Here is a 17357-nt window from a genome sequence, read left to right on the forward strand (position 1 = left end):
CAAGGAGTAAATATGGTGAACTGTCCGAAACAAATTGGAACATTTAGTAGCTTCGTAAAAATGGTTATAAAACTAAAATTACTAAATAATGTAGACTGCAGACTTCTGGAGTCTGCCTCTCTTCAGAGACAACCCATTCATTTATGCAAGAAGAAAATCTAAATTCTTGCAAAATCTTAAAAATTATCCATGTTATTTTTGTATGTTTGCATCAAAATATTTCATGGCTCGAGAGGGGAGCATGGCCCCTTTGCCCCCCCTCCTGGGTACTGGCCTGTGTCTGGGTTAGTCATCCTAATTAGGTTAGGTGCAACTGTGGGTTAGTCATCCTGATTAGGTCAGGTGCACCTGTGGGTTAGTCATCCTGATTAGGTCAGGTGCACCTGTGGGTTAGTCATCCTGATTAGGTCAGGTGCACCTGTGGGTTAGTCATCCTGATTAGGTCAGGTGCACCTGTGGGTTAGTCATCCTGATTAGGTCAGGTGCACCTGTGGGTTAGTCATCCTGATTAGGTCAGGTGCACCTGTGGGTTTGTCATCCTGATTAGGTCAGGTGAACTTGTGGGTTAGTCATCCTGATTAGGTCAGGTGCACCTGTGGGTTTGTCATCCTGATTAGGTCAGGTGCACCTGTGGGTTTGTCATCCTGATTAGGTCAGGTGAACTTGTGGGTTAGTCATCCTGATTAGGTCAGGTGCACCTGTGGGTTAGTCATCCTGATTAGGTCAGGTGAACGTGTGGGTTAGTCATCCTGATTAGGTCAGGTGCACCTGTGGGTTAGTCATCCTGATTAGGTCAGGTGCACCTGTGGGTTAGTCATCCTGATTAGGTCAGGTGCACCTGTGGGTTAGTCATCCTGATTAGGTCAGGTGCACCTGTGGGTTAGTCATCCTGATTAGGTCAGGTGCACCTGTGGGTTAGTCATCCTGATTAGGTCAGGTGCACCTGTGGGTTAGTCATCCTGATTAGGTCAGGTGCACCTGTGGGTTAGTCATCCTGATTAGGTCAGGTGCACCTGTGGGTTAGTCATCCTGATTAGGTCAGGTGCACCTGTGGGTTAGTCATCCTGATTAGGTCAGGTGCACCTGTGGGTTAGTCATCCTGATTAGGTCAGGTGCACCTGTGGGTTAGTCATCCTGATTAGGTCAGGTGCACCTGTGGGTTTGTCATCCTGATTAGGTCAGGTGAACTTGTGGGTTAGTCATCCTGATTAGGTCAGGTGCACCTGTGGGTTTGTCATCCTGATTAGGTCAGGTGCACCTGTGGGTTTGTCATCCTGATTAGGTCAGGTGAACTTGTGGGTTAGTCATCCTGATTAGGTCAGGTGCACCTGTGGGTTAGTCATCCTGATTAGGTCAGGTGAACGTGTGGGTTAGTCATCCTGATTAGGTCAGGTGCACCTGTGGGTTAGTCATCCTGATTAGGTCAGGTGCACCTGTGGGTTAGTCATCCTGATTAGGTCAGGTGCACCTGTGGGTTAGTCATCCTGATTAGGTCAGGTGCACCTGTGGGTTAGTCATCTTGATTAGGTCAGGTGAACCTGTGGGTTAGTCATCCTGATTAGGTCAGGTGCGCCTGTGGGTTAGTCATCTTGATTAGGTCAGGTGCGCCTGTGGGTTTGTCATCCTGATTAGGTCAGGTGCACCTGTGGGTTAGTCATCCTGATTAGGTCAGGTGCACCTGTGGGTTAGTCATCCTGATTAGGTCAGGTGCACCTGTGGGTTAGTCATCCTGATTAGGTCAGGTGCACCTGTGGGTTAGTCATCCTGATTAGGTCAGGTGAACTTGTGGGTTAGTCATCTTGATTAGGTCAGTTGCACCTGTGGGTTAGTCATCCTGATTAGGTCAGGTGCACCTGTGGGTTAGTCATCCTGATTAGGTCAGGTGCACCTGTGGGTTAGTCATCCTGATTAGGTCAGGTGAACGTGTGGGTTAGTCATCCTGATTAGGTCAGGTGAACTTGTGGGTTAGTCATCCTGATTAGGTCAGGTGCACCTGTGGGTTAGTCATCCTGATTAGGTCAGGTGAACGTGTGGGTTAGTCATCCTGATTAGGTCAGGTGCACCTGTGGGTTAGTCATCCTGATTAGGTCAGGTGCACCTGTGGGTTAGTCATCCTGATTAGGTCAGGTGCACCTGTGGGTTAGTCATCCTGATTAGGTCAGGTGCACCTGTGGGTTAGTCATCCTGATTAGGTCAGGTGCACCTGTGGGTTAGTCATCTTGATTAGGTCAGGTGAACCTGTGGGTTAGTCATCCTGATTAGGTCAGGTGCACCTGTGGGTTAGTCATCTTGATTAGGTCAGGTGCACCTGTGGGTTTGTCATCCTGATTAGGTCAGGTGCACCTGTGGGTTAGTCATCCTGATTAGGTCAGGTGCACCTGTGGGTTAGTCATCCTGATTAGGTCAGGTGCACCTGTGGGTTAGTCATCCTGATTAGGTCAGGTGCACCTGTGGGTTAGTCATCCTGATTAGGTCAGGTGCACCTGTGGGTTAGTCATCCTGATTAGGTCAGGTGAACCTGTGGGTTAGTCATCCTGATTAGGTCAGTTGCACCTGTGGGTTAGTCATCCTGATTAGGTCAGGTGCACCTGTGGGTTAGTCATCCTGATTAGGTCAGGTGCACCTGTGGGTTAGTCATCCTGATTAGGTTAGGTGAACGTGTGGGTTAGTCATCCTGATTAGGTCAGGTGCACCTGTGGGTTAGTCATCCTGATTAGGTCAGGTGCACCTGTGGGTTAGTCATCCTGATTAGGTCAGGTGCACCTGTGGGTTAGTCATCCTGATTAGGTCAGGTGCACCTGTGGGTTAGTCATCCTGATTAGGTCAGGTGAACTTGTGGGTTAGTCATCCTGATTAGGTCAGGTGCACCTGTGGGTTAGTCATCCTGATTAGGTCAGGTGAACGTGTGGGTTAGTCATCCTGATTAGGTCAGGTGCACCTGTGGGTTAGTCATCCTGATTAGGTCAGGTGCACCTGTGGGTTAGTCATCCTGATTAGGTCAGGTGCACCTGTGGGTTAGTCATCCTGATTAGGTCAGGTGCACCTGTGGGTTAGTCATCCTGATTAGGTCAGGTGCACCTGTGGGTTAGTCATCTTGATTAGGTCAGGTGAACCTGTGGGTTAGTCATCCTGATTAGGTCAGGTGCACCTGTGGGTTAGTCATCTTGATTAGGTCAGGTGCACCTGTGGGTTTGTCATCCTGATTAGGTCAGGTGCACCTGTGGGTTAGTCATCCTGATTAGGTCAGGTGCACCTGTGGGTTAGTCATCCTGATTAGGTCAGGTGCACCTGTGGGTTAGTCATCCTGATTAGGTCAGGTGCACCTGTGGGTTAGTCATCCTGATTAGGTCAGGTGCACCTGTGGGTTAGTCATCCTGATTAGGTCAGGTGCACCTGTGGGTTAGTCATCCTGATTAGGTCAGGTGCACCTGTGGGTTAGTCATCCTGATTAGGTCAGGTGAACCTGTGGGTTAGTCATCCTGATTAGGTCAGTTGCACCTGTGGGTTAGTCATCCTGATTAGGTCAGGTGCACCTGTGGGTTAGTCATCCTGATTAGGTCAGGTGCACCTGTGGGTTAGTCATCCTGATTAGGTCAGGTGAACGTGTGGGTTAGTCATCCTGATTAGGTCAGGTGCACCTGTGGGTTAGTCATCCTGATTAGGTCAGGTGCACCTGTGGGTTAGTCATCCTGATTAGGTCAGGTGCACCTGTGGGTTAGTCATCCTGATTAGGTCAGGTGCACCTGTGGGTTAGTCATCCTGATTAGGTCAGGTGCACCTGTGGGTTAGTCATCCTGATTAGGTCAGGTGCACCTGTGGGTTAGTCATCCTGATTAGGTCAGGTGCACCTGTGGGTTAGTCATCCTGATTAGGTCAGGTGCACCTGTGGGTTAGTCATCCTGATTAGGTCAGGTGCACCTGTGGGTTAGTCATCTTGATTAGGTCAGGTGAACCTGTGGGTTAGTCATCCTGTCCTACCATTAATTTGTAAAATGACTTTCACGGTCAAAATAATCAGAATTGTCCCTGATTTTGGGTTCTTGGCAATTGTCTGCCATCGTAATTGTCCTACATTCCAATTTGAAATATGATCGTATAACACTTAATTTATTAATTAATAGAAGATTGGATAAAAAGTAATTAATTCTTGCGCCGGAGTGTTCTTCCTAAAGAAGGCTCAACTGGTAACAGCATGAATAACTATGCAATACATTATAATATATAGCAGACTCTACCAGATTTTAAAATTTGATTAGCAACAGTGAAAAATGTATTCTTCTGATTTACCGATACACGTGATACAGAAAACACACAAACATTAAAAAACACATGCTATACTCGTCAGTATTAAAAATAACAAGGTAGTGGAAATTTCCATAAGCGAAAAAAGAATTTAAATATATATATTTTTAGAACAGAATTTGAAAATTCAGGTGTTTGCCTAACCCTACAACTCCTGTAAGAAGAATTGGAGAGCTATGTGAGTAAAATATTGCGAAATAATATGTGGACAAAGAAATCTCATTTTTCATGTTTTACCTTTGGTACCATTATTTCGAAAATATTTCTGGGACGGTTCAAATCTCTCAAAAAACACGTTCTTGTAATCACCATTCATCCTCACCGTTACGGTTTTCGTAAAGGGTCAGGGTAACGATGTGAAATAAGGAACGATATTAAAGAAATTACACACAGGAATACGAACATTGATAAAATTGTCAAAACTGAAATAAATAAAAGTCAATTCTTTGCAGCACGTGTGCATAGCTATATGTATACAAGGGAAATAAGAAGATTGTTTTGCAAGTCCACCTCGAGTGCCTGATGATAATTCAAGCAACATGCAGAATGTGAGTGTGACAAATAAGATTAAACTGTACTCATTCAATGATAACGAGTAATAAAACAAATGCCTGCGAAGTTCACAAAAAAATTGACGCTATAACGTAATTGTGTATACTCAATTTCCTCACTGAATAGTTGCTAGTTTCATCAATAGAAATGCTTGGAATATTTTGGAAAGAAATTGAACTAACTTCTCTTAAGGAACATTTTATAAACTTTATGTATTTATAGTCCACCAAAATTCAACAACCAGTTCTGAAGATATAGCAATCAGAGCAGTGGAATTAACTTTTTTATATTATTATACAATCGTTTTTTTATTAGAGTTCTGAATGTTTAATGCTGGAAATGATCGTGAGAGTAAGTTCGAAGCTTGGAGAAACTAATAAACACAATTGAAATGCTTCACTAAGTACAGTAATTTATCGATTTTTATGTAACTTGCGCACGGATAAGAGTATTTGCAGATTTTCATGCGAGGCTCGAAGGTGGTTCTGTATTCGATTGATTGATTGATTTGCTTTATTTTACTTCGCTTTTTGTGCCACTTTTGGGTAATTTGCGAAGATGGGAATGAGTGATGATAGGATGAAATTCATGAATGGACACTCGCAAACATCCATGCCCAGGCCAGGATTCGAACCCGGGACCCCTGGCGTTGTAGCGGGTTACGTGATGAGATGTTTAGAGCATTTTGGGGTGTTATTTTAATTCTAAGCGCCCTAAAACTGGCCCACCTAGCCTAACAACTAAAGGATTTAGCAACGACATACTCCGTAGTACACTATGCACGTAAAGTAGATACGTAAGCAAACAGCAAGCAAGATGACAGTAAACGAGTGGCTGCTCGCACACAAAGAATCGTATAGGAGTATACGGGAGGGGAAATAGTTCTCCCCAGAAATGACTAAGACTGAAGTATGTATTAGCAGACATAGTTTGAAATCGAAAATGTCTGTAAAAAAAGTAAGACTCTACTTTACGTCCTTTTCCTAAGGAATACGTGTCATATATCTTTGTAAAGCTTATTGTATAAGGAATTCAACAACGTAAATCCCAAAGCGAGGAAAAATTACCTGGAGGAGGAAATCGATAAAAACCGATGTTGTAATTGAACGATGCGTAATTGAACGTACTGAGGAAATTTTTCGATGATGAAGCACATATTTAGGGGTGAAATGAGTGGTAATGGAACCTAACCTAACAGGCCTAACCTAACGTCGTAGGCATACCTCGTCCCCATGAATGGTTCGTGGGGCTACCCGTGCATGGTTTATGGAGCTACCGTGGATAGTTTTTGGGGCTAACGTGAATGGTTTGTGGGGCTATTGTGAATGGTTCGTGGGGCTACTCATGAATGGTTAGTGGGGCTATCGTGAACAGAAAGTGTAAAAAGAAAAAGGTACTTACCCGGCTGTCTGCAAGTACGGTTTTAAACGATGTACTAAATTATTACTGGGGATAAACGAATTTTACACCATGTACAAGTTTTTGGAACCTGTTCTTTTTCATGCACCATACACACGCACAACGCACCGAGAACGCAAAGAAGCAATCACCAAGCAGAACGCAAACGAGACGAGCCTTCAGTGTTGTAAACTCCCATCGGTTACCACCAAAACGCAATAAGGACGTAAAGTAGAGTCTAGCCGTGAAACAAATGTCTGTGCACTATGATGAATTCGGAATTAAACATTCGGAACTTGGCTGATGATTGATTGAAATAAATTATTTTGGGTGCCTCAACACTTGGGCTATTTGCACCCGTCATATTACACGGGGTTCAGCCCCTTATCGTAACTAAAATCAACTGTCTCCGAGGACTATAATCTCCTTACCGAGGTTAAAAGCTGAGGATGCAAATGGGCATTCAGCACACATAAGGACAATACACAGGACAGCACAGAGTCCTACCGAGGAATATACTGGCGTACGTCCAGACGCCTTAGCCTCGTTGGTCTGCAACATGGGCGTACTACATGGAACTAATGTTTAAATTTGGTTGCCTTCTCAAAACGACACTCCAATCGGAACTTTATACCTTTAGGAGGTTTATAACTCCACTACACACAGAAAACTAAATGCAACATATCGATTGATGCACCAGAACGCATAGATTTATGCACTAAAGCGTGTTTTGCATTTTGGTGCATTATTGCATATCGTAAAAGAAATACCAAAGTGCATCCATCATATGATGCAAGTCAGGATTTATTTCAGTCGAGATGGACTTTAATGCATCAATTGATTTGTTGCACCTTACTGAATCTTTATCGATGATGCACTCTAAACAACCATGACGAAACCATGAATGTGCTCTTTCTAAAGGTGAATAAAACTACCTATTTATCTAACGTTTGGTTTGAGCTACATAAAGTCTAAAGTGTGTGGAAAACTACACGCTGATGTAAGAACAATGTTGTATTTCTTACACGTTGGTTCTAAAGCTGTCGGCCAAGAAGATTTAGGCAAGAAACATATCAACAAAGTTTAAGAAATAAGCACAAGCCATGTAAACTTACCGTTTTCCAGCGCAAAATGTCCTCAAAAACACAACACATTTTGTACCAGATAACAACTTGACGCTGAAGCACAGACTACTAACTCTTCTCTTCCAATCAACCTTGAGCTTCCTTATGTACACAACAATTTCTGAAGAGACAGCCAACTCGAAATGAAAGCAAAACAGAGAAACTGCAAAGTGAACTCCACGCGCGCTCAACCAACTGGAAAACTCTGCCGTAAAGGTCCTTGAATATAACGTTAGAAACCTGCCACCTTGGGATTATTGTTAAGCATTGTGATATTGTACTTTTTCTGTTCAGGTTATTTATATATATTACTCAGTAAGCACACGATTTTCCTAGTGAAACTTCTTTTTCTTCCGTTGTGAGAATATCGGCGTGTTTGTGATTCACAGTAGGTTTTTTTAAATGTAATTCTCTTTTGTGTCAGACTTACGTCATACGAAAAGTAACTGTTTGACTTTCCTTGATGAAAATTAGCTAGTTTCTTGGTCTGGTCAACGAAACGCATTGTCAAACTGTGTTGAATATTCGGTAATGTGAGTTGTTTTTATAACAAGTTGGGGCTCTACGTGTACTATTTATTCAAAGCCTGACATAGGCCTATCCATACCCAGATAATACCAAATAATGGGTGCTTTCATTCTCTTGTAAGCAACAAGCGAGCGGGCGGGAGATAGTAACACAGACATTCGTGATTTAAAGCAAACGTGCAGTTGGTGCAGATGTAACGAACGCTACGTGGTGGATATTTCCTTCCAATTTTTTCTTCTTCTTCTTTTTAACTGTCCTTGTCAGCATTATCTTGTCGACTTTGGACATCGTTATTGTTTTGTATTTGTTTTAATGTTTTCTTCTAAAATTGATAGTCTCAGAAATTAATCAGAATCACAAACATAAAACAATTATTATGATTAATTCACTTTTTTTGACCTTTTGCCGTTTCTTATTTTTTTTTAAATATATATGTATGTATATATGTCCTCCTCCGTAGTCGAGCGGGTTAAGGCGTTCACTCGTCTTGAGATCGTTCGCTGCGGGACGGCGTAGGTTCGAATCCGGCTCTGGTCGGAATTTATTCGGCCTACGTATAGGGCCGGTGGCAACCCACCATCGTGAGGAAATTGGGAAGCTCCGAGTGAGTGAGCGTAACCCGGTCAAGAAGACCTACAACAACGGCTGGGGGTTCGTCGGGCTGATCACCCGTCACCCCAACACTGGTCTGAGACCTCCACGCTATAACAGGTGACGGCGGAACAGTGTGGGAGGGAGACCAGCAGTCGGTAGGTAAGCCAAGGCCCGCCAAGGTGCTGTAGAGCTGTGGGGTTATGTTATGTATGTTTATATAAAAATCACTTTATATTTCGAGTCTACATTTCCGAGAATATGCATACAGGCATCCATATTAATGAAGGGGATAAATCTGTTGGAATGGATGAGAGTGATATTGCAAATTGAATTTTTGAACGTTGTATAAACCTTTGTAGAGTGTGATTTGTTTAAATTAAAAAAAATTGGACATTCTAGAAATAAATGTTGAGCATCAGGATTATTATTGCCACATTTACAATTTTCTTGAGTTTTAATATTTACTTTTGCTAAATGTGCTGGTGTACGTACATGTCCTGTTCTTAATCTATTAATAAAAACTATGACTTGCCGTGGGAGTGTGATGAATTGAACCAAAGGACCTTGGATTTAAATTCCGCAATCCATCTATATATATGTGTTGCCCAGAAACTTAAATTGATCCTTGCACCATTCGTTCCACAATTTTGATTTTCACTCGTGGTAATAAATCAGTGTACATTAGCCTATTGAAACTTATGAGTTGAAAATCTCTGGCCTCACATAAGTCCACTCGATCATTTCCCACGTTAATATTATGTGCTTTAACATAACTGAATTGTATGTCAATGTTCCTTTTGCAAGCAAATTGAACTTGTTGAATAATTAAAATAAGATATGATTGGTGACATAATTTGGGATAGGATGTAGATAATGCTTGAAGAACACTCAGAGAATCTGTAAGGAGAAGAATATTTTAAAAAAATCTTCAGCTAGTCTACATTGTAAGGCTTTGTATAGAGCGTAACTTTCCGCAGTAAATAAATAAATTTATTTATATAAAGTAAATAAAATTGGCCGCAAACATGACTGTTGTGCGCATCGTGATGTCACATGATACCCACCTATAGCATTGTAGAACGCGCTCATTCTCCATATAGGTGATCTTTTCATGATATTTGTTCGGGCTCTGCTCACATATATGGAAGGTTCCATGCTTAAGTCATGTTTTAATGTTCGCAATTTTGTATTGTGAATTGTGAAAACCACACAGACTTCTAATTGAAGGAAAATTACTCCAGAATTATGATTTTGTGAAAATTTGTAATTATATCCAGCATATAAAACACGGAAATTTGCGACCACTCTCCCAAAAAATAACAACGTGGTTGTACTTACAAGGCTGACTTGTCAATTAATCGCCTCAGCCAGGTTAATAATTTACCTATCTGAGAATGTAATTAATTAAGGAACAATTGTATAAACCTGTCGAACAACTTCAGAAACTTGATATGAATGTGGCTTGGAAAGTGTAGACGTGCAACATATAATACTGGAATGCCCAAAATATAATAGCGAGAAGAATATCTTTAAAAAAACTTTATATAATTTAAAGGTTCAGTTTCCAATAAATTTGACGTTTGGTGGCCAATCGAGATGTTCGACTGGGATAGTTTGTTAACATTCACAAGAAAATGGAACATACAATTGTAAAGGCAATTATTTTTGTTTAAATAGGGGAAAAAATGAAAGGTTATGTTAAATGTAAAGCAATAATGCATACTACAGGAAAATAAAATCATGGACAAAAATCGGCTTAAAGTCTGTTCGATCGAAAATAATATGATCAATCAATTAATGAATTAAGTTTTTCTCATCGCTTTTCAGCCACGTTTGTCTAATCGCAAAGATTATCCAAAGGGCAGAGAAGTGAAGTAAAATAAACTAAATCAGTCAGTTATTCTTGATCACAAGTATAATTTCTTGACTTTTTATTGACTTCTTGACCTACTTGTTGAAATAATAATAATAATAATTCCTTTATTTAGCGGGCGAGGTTCAGCCGTAGGCTGCTCTGCCACCTAACCCTTGCCATAAGCTACATAAGAAAATATAATATAATATGATAATATATGAGTACAGATGGAAAGCTTGATTAAACTAAAGAGAAATAAAAATAATAATCACATTACCTACGTTACGAATATTCTCATTTCAGTAATATTAGTCATAAGATAATATAAATGTGAAAGAACAAGAAAATATTAAAAAAGAAAAGAAAAAAAAACAAATGTGAAAAGAAAAAATATAAATGTGAATGTTAACATAAGGTTGCATTTAAGTAAATAATAATAATAATAATAATTTGAAGATATTAATAAAATTCCAATAGTTACAGTTATAGAATATGAGTGTTTTGTCGTTTGTTGAATGCCAGTTCACTTCTAGTATGTGCTACTGTTCTGCTGCTGTTCCTGTAGAAGCATTTCTTTCAATTTAATTTTGAAACTCTTATTGAGTTTTATGGATTTAACATTTGTTGGTAGTGCATTCCATGCTTTCGGGGCAGATATAGAAAAGGATGAGGTATATAGCGAAGTCGAATGGTGAGGAATGTCAAGTTCGTTGTGACGACGTGTCCCGTGTCTGTGAATTGTGTTGCGATTACATAATTTTTCAAATACGTACGCGGGTTTACGTTCAGTTTGGAGATCATGAGTGAAAGATAGGTAGTGCAGTAGCCTCCTGTTGGCCATTGTTAAAATATTATATCTGTTCAAGATGGGAAGGATTTGATCGCGTTTATCCAGGCCAAAAGTATGTCTGGTGCATGCATTTTGTGCGATTTGAATTTTTCTGCTGAGTTTTTTCGCAAGTTTGGACCCATACACAGTGTCAGAATAATCAAATAGTGGGAGAATTAAAGATTGAACTAGTCTAAGTTTACATTCTGCAGGTAGTTGATCTTGGAAACGGTAGAGATTTCTCAGAATAAAATATGCTTTTTTACATTGTGCATTGATGTGGTCCGTCCAGTCCAACGTATCGTTAACAATCAAGCCAAGATTTTTTGCTGAATTTTTACATGGAATGGTTTCATTATTAATTTTAAGTTCAATTGGCTCAACAATACAATTTTTTTGCGATTGTTGTGTTCTAATTAGCATATAAAGTGATTTTTCAGGGTTTATCTTAAGTCCATTTGATGTACACCATGTGTAAATATTATTGAAATCGGTGTTGAGTTTACTTCTTCTTGACTTTCATGACTTTCTTGTTATATAACATTGTGTCACAAGCTTGCGTTACAGAAAGATGAGTAATTCGGTTTCAAGGAATCGTATGGTTGAAGAGTTTCACGTGTCTATTATGTCTTCAGTTTTTCCTTCTTTCTGTTTGCTGCCCTTGCGTATATCACTGTTCAATTTTCTGCCAGTTCAGTAAGGAAGAACGTGGTAGTTACGGCGAAATATGCAATTACTTCTCCTTGTTCCTCGGAAGGCTGCTATTAGCCTTGTTTGTGCTTAGGTTCGGTTAGTTAAGGGCCGATGTTGAAAGAAAATATATGGGTGAAACGTCCGCCAGACAGACAACTACTAATTCCTGAAACAGGATATAGATTTTAATGGACACTTGTGTCTCAGTTAACAGATTACTGCAACATAAATATCTTAAAATTTGACTCGGATATTTAGGAAAAATTTATCATTGTTCTGGGATTATTGAAACATTCCCTTAAGGTCATGCAATTTACAATCTCGTATGTTACACTCAAAGAAACATTTTTGATTGGGTGGAGACTGGAGAGTACAAAGTTCAACCCCCAGATATGAGATTCTTGGGCTTCATTAGCAAAATTTATTAGTGCAATTTCAAGAAAGAATTCCCATATCCTTTGAACAAGCGTGTCACACATAGGCGCCGACTCCATGGAGCTTGGGGGGGGGGAGGCTCGAGCACCCTTAATGTTAACGATGTGGGGGCAGAGCCCCAAAATAATTTTGCTTAAGAGAATCTAATGTATTACTTTGCATCTCTTGTAAAGTTTACTCTGAATTGTGCCACATGAACTTAACTTTAAATACACATTTGAAATGTTCTAGACCATGAACTTTGGGGGGCTCAGACCGCTAAACCATCAAGTTTGGGAGGGCTATGACTAGAAACAGCAAAAAACATGACTATTACTACATACTAAGTATGTAATTATGAGTATTGTTAAAATTTTTTACTAAAAGAGTTTCAAAAGACTATGTGCATGAACTAGGGTAGTGGATGGGACGTTCGGGCTACAAATGCCTCTAACATGACATTCAGAACGAAATCCTTGATATATTTGATATATTAGGGTCAATCCATATGAAATCATACAACCTGGTTGCTCGACCATTTTCAAAAAAGTTTATTTTTGAGTGGTGTGAGCCTCATATATTGACAGTTCAGAACCACTCTTATTTTATTTTTACTATCACCGATTTGAAGATGGCGGGCATTTTTTTATCATGGCGCGCGTCATTTTCTCCATTCGTAAGCATCAGCGGCAACTTTTTTTTCTCAGCTCTGGTAAGTCCTACGACAATGAGACAAAATCTGTGATGTTAAGCACATTATAGGCTACAATTATATTTGTGTGTAATTTTCTAAATATTATTCCTTCATAATAAATTTTAAGGTTAAAATTGTGTATTTTTATCGCTCAAAATGACATTTTCGGACTTTTTTGGGGGGGGAGGTAGTTTGATTGACACTTGAATTTTTTTGTGCAAGTACCTGTGTACCAATAGAGTATGTCAAAATTATTTGAAGCTTGAGACTTTAATATTTGTTTTTCTACAGGGTCATGAACATGCACTTTTTGTTAAAAAATTCCAAGTTCAGGGTTAAATATCTGGTGGGCAGTTGTTTAAAAATCTGAAATTTGTACACAATACAGTACTCCATGATAAGTAACTTCAGTAAAAATTTTGAGTTTGAGATTTAATTGGTTTGAGAGATACAAAACTCGTGAAAAATTCAACATTTTGCATTAAATATGGCATGTCTAATTTCAGTTCTTATTAACATTTTGTGTTGAAATTCTGCAAACTATAATTTGGAATGTCAATGAACAACATTACAATCCTGAAATGGATCTACAATAAAGTATATATACGAGGGCGTGCTGAAAAGTAACGCTTCCTGTGTTTTTATTTTCTTTGTTACCTTGTAAACGCATTTTGGATTTTGAGCAATCATACATTGCACTTACAAGACTTTCCCGCTTCTCCATTGAAGGTTTCAAACTTCTATCGCCAGGGAGTGCTGAACTATTGCGAGGAAAATGTCAGCATGTAACCATGCAATGTCGGTGGAGCACCTGAAGTAGCATGCAGTGATCGAGTTTCTAAACGCAGAAAATGTGCTACAAATTGACATTCTTCTGAGACTGAGAGCACTTTATGGGGATGAATGTGTAGACATCAGTACTGTGCAATCGTGGGCTGTTCATGCTCATAAAGATAACCCCAGCTAAAGAAATCTCAGCTATTTGAGAGAATGGAATGAAAGGCCGCGAACTGCAACTGATGGAGGTCATCGGAATCGTGTTCAGCTAGGGTTATCTTTATGAGCATGAACAGCCCACGATTGCACAGTACTGATGTCTACACATTCATCCCCATAAAGTGCTCTCAGTCTCAGAAGAATGTCAATTTGTAGCACATTTTCTGCGTTTAGAAACTCGATCACTGCATGCTACTTCAGGTGCTCCACCGACATTGCATGGTTACATGCTGACATTTTCCTCGCAATAGTTCAGCACTCCCTGGCGATAGAAGTTTGAAACCTTCAATGGAGAAGCGGGAAAGTCTTGTAAGTGCAATGTATGATTGCTCAAAATCCAAAATGCGTTTACAAGGTAACAAAGAAAATAAAAACACAGGAAGCGTTACTTTTCAGCACGCCCTCGTATATATACTTTATTGTAGATCCATTTCAGGATTGTAATGTTGTATAACCAACCAAAGGTTGGGTATACATCCCCAATACATACAGGTAGCACTCCACTCCAACCAAAGTACAAGGCCAATTCAATCCAGGTAAAATTAACAGGAATAGACATTCCCAGATATGTTAAGATTAACAGAAATTAGGCCTAATTAGTAAAAGTATGATAAAACATCAAAATATTAAGTAATTAATAAGCCCCAGACCAAAATTCATTGGTTATCAAAAAGACAGCCTTTGTGGAAAAACAGAATTCAGAGAGCACATGTTGTTTTTCATGCAAATTTTTTATTAATACTGATATTTTCAGGATAACATTTGTGCAACCACAAATTAACTGGCTTTCCCTGAAAATAACTCCAAGTCACAATTATATGTGCAAACAAACCACAAAAACATCAAAAAATCGATGTTTTTGGACAAAAGACAATCGGTCTCACAGCACCAGAGCCATCTGGTGAGAGTCAGTGGAACTAGCCCTGACTAGACTGCCATCTACTGGGCTTCTCGAGGTACTAGATGAAGGCAAGTAACACAAAGTGCTGTGGACCAATCAGATGGCCTCATGGGCGTGGCTACCAGACAATGAGTCTGAGATGGCTTTTAACATGAGAGGAAGCCATCTTGATTTCAATCTGTGTGGATAGTTGGTACAGTTAACATCGCTCCAAGTTTTGAGCCAGAGTAGGCCAGTGGAGAGAGGACAATGGAGTAGCCATTTGTGTTCCAACATGTGAAGTATCTATTAAGTGGTTGGAAATAGTCCTGTAGTGTATAATATGGACGAATTACAGCACTTGAAGTGCCATAAAGTGCATGGAACCAATATCCATGAAAATTCTGAAATTTTCAAAACCACATGGTGAGGACAATGAGCCTCCAGGAAACCATGATGCTTTGTATCCAAAGACATCCACGATTATTCGGCCCATCCTTTGTGATATAGCTCCCTGAAACAGTTCATTTGCAAGCCAATACCCATATGTCTTAAGATACCGCTATATTTTTAGTGCAGACCCACAAAAATCCCCATTTATAGTTGGAGTGACAAGTGTTATTTCAAGGCCCATGTGTGATGAGGTGGAAGCAGAAGATGTAAGTACAATGCTTTTGTTACCCATTTTGTTGGTTTCATATGTAAGAACAAACCTATAAGTTTGTGCAGTGCTTGTATATAGTTAAATGTGATATTTACCAGAATATTAAATGTGTCTTTCCAACATCTTGATTTATCAATTCATATTTGGGCGGGTAAGTCCGGGAAGCGTACCTCTCGCTCCGGAATAACTAGGCTGAAAGTCCCTATGATAAACCAGCAATCATTCCTCGGAATGGATGCTGGTCTACTGGGGACATCCTCCATGTTAATGGTCACTGGAGGACAGCGTAGAGCTGCACGGGGATGGGTGCGTCCAGGTTGCACAGCAGAGTAGTTTCATAGGTTCAATCAAGCCCAAAGTGGGTGAGTAGGTTAGGTTCTCCTATCCTATTATTCGGCAACGTAACCTGGGGGCACGTATCCCTGGACCAGCCGCGTAGACGAAGCCATTCGACTCCCGAATCTATCGTCTGTCTGTCTTTTTGTCTCGCTCGCGCGGATCGCAAGATTATGAGACTCAATACCGGCACTCCCCAAATATGAATACCAGATCAAGGTCGCTGGAACGGCCAGCAGGTCGTGGGTTCCTACCCAACGGTAGTGCAAGTACCAGTAGTAACCCCCAACTTGACCTCATTGTGGCAATGCTCCAGGAGCAAGCGAAAGTCTCTGAAAATGTTAGTCAGAAACTTGAGGCGCAGGGTCAGAAACTTGATGCGAAACTTGATGCGCAGGGTCAGAAACTTGAAGCACAGGGTCAGAAAATTGATGCTCAGGGTAGGGAATTTGCCAAGGCATCGGCCGAAGTAAATAGGAAACTTGAAGCCGTAAGGACGGAATTCCAGGCCAGACTGGACTCCATCCACAATGCCACCACGAAGACCTCAGAATTGTTAACTAAGCAAGTAGCGACCAACACCAATAGAATTAACCAAATAGAGATCCAATGTAATGACTTAGAGTCAAGGTTAGAAAGGGATTTTACACAAGTGTCAGGCCAGATTTCGCAACTGAGGGAACTCGTTGGCGAAGTGCAAGGCGGTGACAATCAGACCACCACAGCTCAAATTCTAGGGAGGTTAGATGCCCTAGAAAACATATGCAGAGAGCTCACTTGCAGTGACCACATGGTCACGATCGAGAACAGGGTTCTCGAGCAAGTGAGGAAGGAAATGCCGAACTGTCAGGCGGAAGGCCGCAGCCCGCATGTATGCATTTCCGAGGGCCAAGTCACTGAGCAGCGCACCTCCTCACAACAAAGGGTTGGTGAGGAGCAGCTGCCAGCAGAACAAAGGTCTGACGATGCAAGCCTGATGAGGATTCTTGCTTGCCTGGAAGGGATGGAGAGACGAATAACTCAGTCCGCCCTTCCACTTACGTCAGCCACCATGCCCGTCTCACCTGCACGGAATGTGTCTGTCTACCATGCCTTGCACAAAACCAAGCGAAGACCTAAGGGTTACGAAAGCTCTGACCAGAGTAGTGGCTATGTGTCTCCCCCTAACAAGTACCACCCACTTGGTAACTCCCCGGAATCCAATTCCGAAAGCTCGGACGCCGAAGTCCGCAGCCAGAGGAAGAGGAAGAACCGGAGGAGGAACAAGAGCAAACCTAGGGTTAGGTTTGCTGATCTCAAACAGCTCCCAACCTTTAACGGGCAGGGGAACAGGCTGGCCTCCGATTTTGTGCAGGAGTTTGAGAGAGATCTCACTCTCCTGGAGGTAGATTTGGCGGATGCCCTCCAAATAATCTCGTTCTGTCTACGGGACGAGGCAGGGCAGTGGTACGAGAGGAACGAACGAAAGTTCAAGTCCTACTCAGATTTCAAAAGGCAG

The sequence above is a fragment of the Lepisma saccharinum genome, unplaced genomic scaffold, assembly GCF_977018435.1.
Source record: "Lepisma saccharinum unplaced genomic scaffold, izLepSacc3.1 HAP1_SCAFFOLD_10, whole genome shotgun sequence".
Taxonomy (NCBI): domain Eukaryota; kingdom Metazoa; phylum Arthropoda; class Insecta; order Zygentoma; family Lepismatidae; genus Lepisma; species Lepisma saccharinum.